The following is a 7498-nucleotide window of genomic DNA, read 5'->3' on the forward strand; positions in this document are numbered from 1 at the left end:
TGGGTAAAGTGTTGTATCCTCTTTCCTTTTAGTTCGTCGAGCTAGGCCTTGGGATCGACGGATTGGCAGACTAGGGAGGTCGAGTTCTCCACACGCACCCCAGAGTTCGAATCTATCCAGGGTTTGCGGAGCCTGAAATCTGACAACAATGGGGTGTTCTATTGATTCACTTGTTGTATGTTTTGGCACTCAATTTGCGGATTCCCGAGGTGACATTGGGGTAATCTATGCATAGGGGTTGATGCATGTTTTTGTCCTTGTTTCTCAGGTAGGAATCTTGGGGCACTCTTTGAGGTTCTTTGTGTTGGATTGAATATTATGAATCTAAAGTTGTTTGATGCATATCATATAATTGACCCACAGATACTTGTGGTGACATTGTAGTATCTAGGTGACATTAGGGTTGATTGATGTGTATCATATGGTGTTATTTTACTAAGAACTCTAGGGCTGTTTGTGACACTTATAGGAATAAATCAATGGATTGATCGGAAAGAATAACTTTGAGGTGGTTTCGTACCCTACAAACAATGTGATCTTATGTTCTCCGCGATAGGAACTTTGGAGTGACTCTTTGTTGCATGTTGAGGAATTGTTATATGATCTAATTATGTTATCATTGTTGAGAGAACTTGCACTAGTGAAAGTATGAACCCTAGGCCTTGTTTCCAAGCATTGCAATACCGTTTTTGCTCACTTTTTTTACTAGTTACCTTGTTTTTTATATTTTCAGATTACAAAAACCCATATCTACTATCCATATTACACTTGTATCACCATCTCTTCGCCAAACTAGTGCACCTATACAATTTACCATTTTATTGGGTTTGTTGGGGACACAAGAGACTCTTTGTTATTTAGTTGCAGGGTTGTTTGAGAGAGACCATCTTCATCCTATGCCTCCCATGGATTGATAAACCTTACGTCATCCACTTGAGGGAAATTTGCTACTATCCTACAAAACTCTACGCTTGGAGGCCCAACACGAGTCTATAAGAAGAAGGTTAAATAGTAGACATCAGCTACCCCTGTTGTCACTGGGTGAGGACACTACAAGATTGAACCTACTACTATGCACCACTTCTATTGAAGATCTACAAATCAACTTCGCCAACAAAAACCCATAGATCGAAAAGCATTACATAGCTATAACAATCATACATAATAAAGTTCCGAAAAGAATCAATTAATTTCAATGAATAATCTGATCATAAACCCATAATTCATTGGATCCCAATGAACACACTGCAAAAGAAGATTACATCAAATAGAACTCCGAAGAGAACATTGTATTGAAGATTAAAGAGAGAGAGAGAGAGGAGAGAGAGAGGGAGAGAGAGATCTAGACAATTACTATGGACCCGTAGGTATCTGGTAAACTACTCACACATCATCGGAGGTGCAGCAAGGTTGATTAGAGGCCCACCATGATTGATTGCCCCTTCGGCAGAGTACCAAAAAATGCCTCTAGATGGGATCACGGAAGAAAAGAGACTTGCAGCGGCAGGAAAATTGTTTTGGTGTGTGGTCTAGGATTTTCCAATATGTGGGAATTTATAATGAAGGAAATATGCCCTAGAGGCAATAATAAAGTTGTTATTTTATATTTCCTTATTCATGATAAAGGTTTATTATTCATGCTAGAATTGTATTGATCGGAAACCTTAATACATATGTGAATACATAAACAAACATCGTGTCCCTAGTGAGTCTCTACTAGACTAGCTCATTGATCAAAGATGGTTAAGGTTTCCTAACCATAGACATGAGTTTTCATTTGATAACGGGATCACATCATTAGGAGAATGATGTGATGGACATGACCCATCCGTTAGCTTAGCATATTGATTGTTCAGTTTTATTGATATTGCCTTCTTCATGTCAAATACATATTCCTTCGACTATGAGATTATGCAACTACCGGATACCGGAGGAATACCTTGTGTGCTATCAAACGTCACAACGTAACTGGGTGATTATAAAGATGCTCTACAGGTATCTCCAAAGGTGTTTGTTGGGTTGGCATAGATCGAGATTAGGATTTGTCACTCCGAGTATCGGAGAGGTATCTCTGGTCTCTCTCGGTAATGCACATCATAAGAAGCCTTGCAAGCAAAGTGACTAATGAGTTAGTTGCAGGATGATGTATTATGGAACGATTAAAGAGACTTGCCGGTAACGAGATTGAACTAGGCATGTAGATACCGACGATCGAATCTCGGGCAAGTAACATACTGATGGACAAAGGGAATAACATATGTTGTCATAACGGTTCGACCGATAAAGATCGTCATAGAATATGTAGGTGCCAATATGAGCATCCAGGTTCCGCTATTGGTTATTGACCAGATAGGTGTCTCGGTTATGTTTACATAGTTCTCGAACTCGTAGGGTCCGCACGCTTAACGTTCGAGGACGATATTGTATTATATGAGTTATGTGATTTGGTGACCGAATGTTGTTCGGAGTCCCGGATGAGATCACGGACATGACGAGGAGTCTCGAAATGGTCGAGGTGTAAACATTGATAGATAGGACGATAGTATTCGGACACCACAAGTGTTCCGGAGTGTATCGGGTATTTATCGAAATACCAGAGGGGTTACCGGAACCCCCGGGGGAGGTATATGGGTCATATGGGCCATAAGAGGGGAGCACACCAGCCCATAAGGGGTGGCGCCCCCCCCCCTTGGCATGTGGCAGAATTGGAGAAGGTAAAGGGGGGGGGTTTGGCCCCCTTCCTTTCTCTCTTCTCCCTTCCCTTTTCCTCTCCGGTAAAATAAGGAAGGGGCGCCCCCTGGCTGCCTCTCCTCCCCTCCCACCTATATATATGAGGGGAGGGGCACCTACAACACACATCATCAATTGTTAGCCGTGTGTGGCATCCTCCTCCATAGTTTACACCCCGGTCATATTCTCGCGGTGCTTAGGTGAAGCCATGCGTGGATCACTTTCACCACGCCGTCGTGCTGACAGAACTCATCTACTTCTGCGATGTCTTGCTGGATCAATAAGGAGAGGGACGTCACCAAGTTGAACATGTGCATAACTCGGAGGTGCCGTACGTTCGGTACTTGATTGGTCGGAGCTAGAAGAAGTTTGACTACATTAACCGTGTTGTCAAATGCTTCTGCTTACGGTCTACGAGGGTACGTAGACACACTCCCCCCCTCGTTGCTATGCATCTCCATGGATAGATCATTGCGAGTGCGTAGAATTTTTTTTTTGTTTTCCATGCAACGTTTCCCAACAGTGGCATCCGAGCCAGGTCTATGCGTACATGATATGCACGAATAGAACACAAAGAGTTGTGGGCAGTGATAGTCATACTGCTTACCTCCAACGTCTTATTTTGATTCGGTGGTATTGTGGGATGAATCGGCCCGGACCAACCTTACATGTCCATGCACATGAGACCGGTTCCACCGATAGCCATGCAACTAGTTTTGCATAAAGGTGGCTGGCGGGTGTCTGTTTCTCCTACTTTAGTTGAATCAAATTTGACTACTGCCGGTCCTTGAAGAAGGTTAAAACAACAAACTTGACGAAACACCGTTGTGGTTTGATGCGTAGGTAAGAACGATTCTTACTAGAAGCCCCTAGCAGCCACGTAAAACTTGCAACAACAAAGTAGAGGACGTCTAACTTGTTTTTGCAGGGCATGTTGTGATGTGATATGGTCAAGACATGATGTGATAAACGTTATTGTATGAGATGATCATGTTTTTTAAGATATCTGACAATCGACAGGAGTCTTATGGTTGTCTATTTATTGTATGAAATGCAAACGCCATGTAATTGCTTTACTTTATCACTATCCGTTAGCGATAGTTGTGGAAGCAATAGTTGGCGAGATGACCACGACGCTACGATGGAGATCAAGGTGTCGAGCCGGTGACGATGGAGATCATGACGATGCTTTGGAGAAAATAACTTCATAAATATATTAAAAGCAAATATCCGTTTTCAGCAGAAAATAATGTCTTTACTGCAGCAGCAACAACAACATGGACTAAATGGCTAGCAAGGAGTTTAGTAACATGGACTAATTGAAAAGAGGAGTACCTGAGTTATTCCATTTCAGCTCTCAGCCACATAAGAGCAGTCTCCGGTCTGGCACTGATGAAAATCTCTCGGTTCTCGGGGATCTTGGAGACTCGGAAAGCCTTGACTTCTTCTTTAGGTGTGATGTCCATTGTTTTCAGCAGATCAACGCAGTTTTTGATAGAGTACTCATCCACGACCCTTGGCTTATTCCTCTCATCCACCACCTGCTTCGTCCTTATTTCCAAGTACTTCTCCATCATTGCGGCCACATCACCATTCGCCCCCTCCTTCTCTTTGGTTCTTTCTCTTCTCCATTTCTTGAGGGTGCAGTAGCCAAATTTGGTTGAGTTTGGTGGGGCTCCACAGCAATGTTTTCTTGCACGTACACCTCCTCAACATCTTCATCAATCTGCACCCTTTCTCCTCCAAGATTCTCACCATTAGCTGATGTTTCTCCTTGATTCTCGCCAGCTCCTCCAAGATTCTCGAGATGTGATTGGGTTGAGCAATGTAATGAATCGATAGAGGTGAAGTTATATGTCCCTTCTGCAGTTTGGCCTACAAGTTAAAGTGACAATCAAATATAAGATTTCAAACTAGAAGAGTAAACAAACATAAAACAATGACACGAGTATATGAATGAAGTTGACAACTAACCATCATGCAATTCTCCCAAAGCTTCAAAAAGAGGAAAGGCTTTTGTCTTGAACTTTCCAGCTTTAGGGTGTGACTACATAGTTGACAAGAAAATGATATTAGATCATGCAACAAGTAATGAAACTTTTAGGGAATAACAATGACATGCTTACTATGATGATGTTTTTCCAAAGTGGCGGATCCGCTAGAATCTTGCACTACCGGTCGTCCCATGAAACGCCACTTTGCTTCCTTATCTCTTTGATCATCTTGTATTCTCTTTTTAACTCTTTCTCCTTTTCTTGGATTTTCTTCTTCTCGTACCTAGCATAAGGATTCTTTTGGTGGAATTTCTTCACTATCGTATCCCATGCTTCTGAGCTCCATCCATTTTGACCCTTATGTTCAGGTGTATCATGCTCACGAAGCAAGTCCACAAGATCTTTCTCAAGGCTTGCATTCCATTGTGCTCTATCTTCTGCATTTCCACATTGTATGTTAATGTACCTTTTTCTATCTTAACTATTTTGGTTTTAAGCAAATAAAGTCCCGACCAGAGAAATAAAGTCACGGCTAGTTTATTACCTTTGGGAGACCCTCTCCTCCTCTTTGTCACACTGCTTGTAGGAGGTGATGCTCTATCCCTTTCGACAACTTTTTTAAGGAGGCTCAACCTTGGTGACCCTCGAGCAGTCATCATAGTGACTTCTGAACAATATTTATGACATGAACAACAGAAAAAAAACATAAACTTCTACACTATACTTATTACTACTACACTACAAATGACAAGTTATGCATGTTGATAATCAGCCCACATTTGATGAGCAATGGCATCTCTAAGGTTGTCACCTTCATGGTTGATTTGATGATTTTGAGGAATATCACCGTCAGGAAGATCAACAAAATTCATGATAGGTATATTGTTTGGTTGGTTATCTAACCAACGCTCATCTCCTTTTTCAGATCAGATTATGTTATGTAAGATTGTCGCCGCTGCTAGTAGCTTGACTTGGTTCTCTATTCGATGATGCATGCCCACTTTTAGGATTGGGAACCGCTTCTTCAAGATTCCTAATCCATGTTCGACGTGATTTCATAACATGGCATGGCGGAGATTGAATAGCTCCCTGTGATTTTGGGGTCGACAACGACCGCGTGCAAACTCCTTCAGATGGTACCGAACACCACGGTACGGTGCCAAGAAGTAAGGTGTGTTGACATAACCACCATCAACCAGATAAAACTTGCTCGGAGGTACATGAAACCCACTGTTAAGTGCTGACCGGAGAACTTTAGCATCAGTAGCAGATCCCTCCCAGCCACAAGAAATGAAGGTGAAGTTCAGGTCGAAGTCACACACGACCATAACATTATGGCTTAGGGTCCCTTTCCTATTTCTGAATGGTGCGCCTTTTTCTCCTGAAATTGTTATAGGAACATGTGTCCCATCAATTTCCCCAATGCAGTTCTGCAATGAAATACTACAACTTAGCACCTATAACATGAAGAGTAAGTTATCGATATGGATCAAAGTTGGCGAAGCAAAAACCTGAAAATAAGGAAAGAATCTCGTGTCCGACTAAATCTTCGGATGTACTTGACTGGGATTTGGAGGCTTCAAAAAATGCTTGGAGAGAATAGGGATGATGTCAAAGAAATTCTTCATTTGCCAATGGAAAATATCCCCGCTGTGACCAAACCGAACTTGAAGGTCTTCAAATGAAGAATTATGGGATAACATCCACAGAAATGATGCTAGTGTCTCTTCGACTTCAATTCTGGTATCCTTCACCAACTTCTCCCTTCGAAGATAATTAGCCAAAGATTTGAAGATACGCTGCTCCATCCTAAATGCTACCCGACAATTTTTGACGTGCCCTTCGAGTAACTCCTTAACAAACATCTCGCCTGTTAGCGATGATGTATGATGCGGAATCCTCCGCTCCCTAAGAGCAACTCCATTGGTCTCTATCAAATGTAGTGCAGGGAAAACAAATAACATCATTTCTTCATCCTCCTCCTCCCTCTTCCTAACACGACCCCTCATTTCTGGATCCATTCCAAGTCTAAAGAAGAAAAATGCCGCTAGTTATTACTACTACACCTAAACAGTAAGAGTGCAAGTTGTACAAACAAACAGTTCATATGTCCGGCATTGGAACATCATCTAACAGAAAGGACAACACTGGAAAAAAATGACAACTGCAATGTCTAGTAATGTCAATCGGAAGGTGGTAGCACTTGAGCTCAAATTCTTCAACAACTACAATGTCTAGTAATGTCAGATATTAACATAGCTCTCAGCTTACCAAAAAAAGAATAGTTTGTAGCACAGATTTGACCAAGCAATAATAATCTACAGTAATATGAATAAGGAGATGACTAAAACAAGAGGAATAATCTACCTTGTCCTTCATGATACTGCCCAATTCAGGGTCTTGCTGCAGCTGTGAGGCGACGAAGCTACCCTCTAGAAAATGACGAAAAAATGCTGATTTAGCTATCTTTTCATTATGTACACAAACTGCACTATGTATATTTAGATAATCAAGAACAGATAATGATCACACACAAACTGCACTATGTATATTTATTCCTTCTTTATACCAAGAAATAGACTAACAATTATACTAATTCTGTCGAGAAAAATAAAATAAACTAATGATAGTCTAGGATAGCTTGGGATGCCGGGGCATCCCCAAGCTTAGGCTCTTCTTACTCCTTATTCCTTCATCGATCGTAAGATAACCCAAAACTTGAAAACTTCAATCACACAAAACTCAACAAAAGTCTTCGTGAGATCCGTTAGTAC

General features: G+C 41.5%; 2 pseudogenes; both read right to left on the minus strand.

Moving 5' to 3' along the window:
* Nucleotides 1-4024: 4024 nt before the first annotated feature.
* Nucleotides 4025-5383, minus strand: LOC147971025 (uncharacterized; annotated as a pseudogene).
* Nucleotides 5384-5476: 93 nt separating this feature from the next.
* Nucleotides 5477-6745, minus strand: LOC147971026 (uncharacterized; annotated as a pseudogene).
* Nucleotides 6746-7498: the final 753 nt, after the last annotated feature.

Source organism: Triticum urartu, chromosome 5A (assembly GCF_056163025.1).
Source record: "Triticum urartu cultivar PI428250 chromosome 5A, HENAU_Tu73, whole genome shotgun sequence".
NCBI lineage: Eukaryota > Viridiplantae > Streptophyta > Magnoliopsida > Poales > Poaceae > Triticum > Triticum urartu.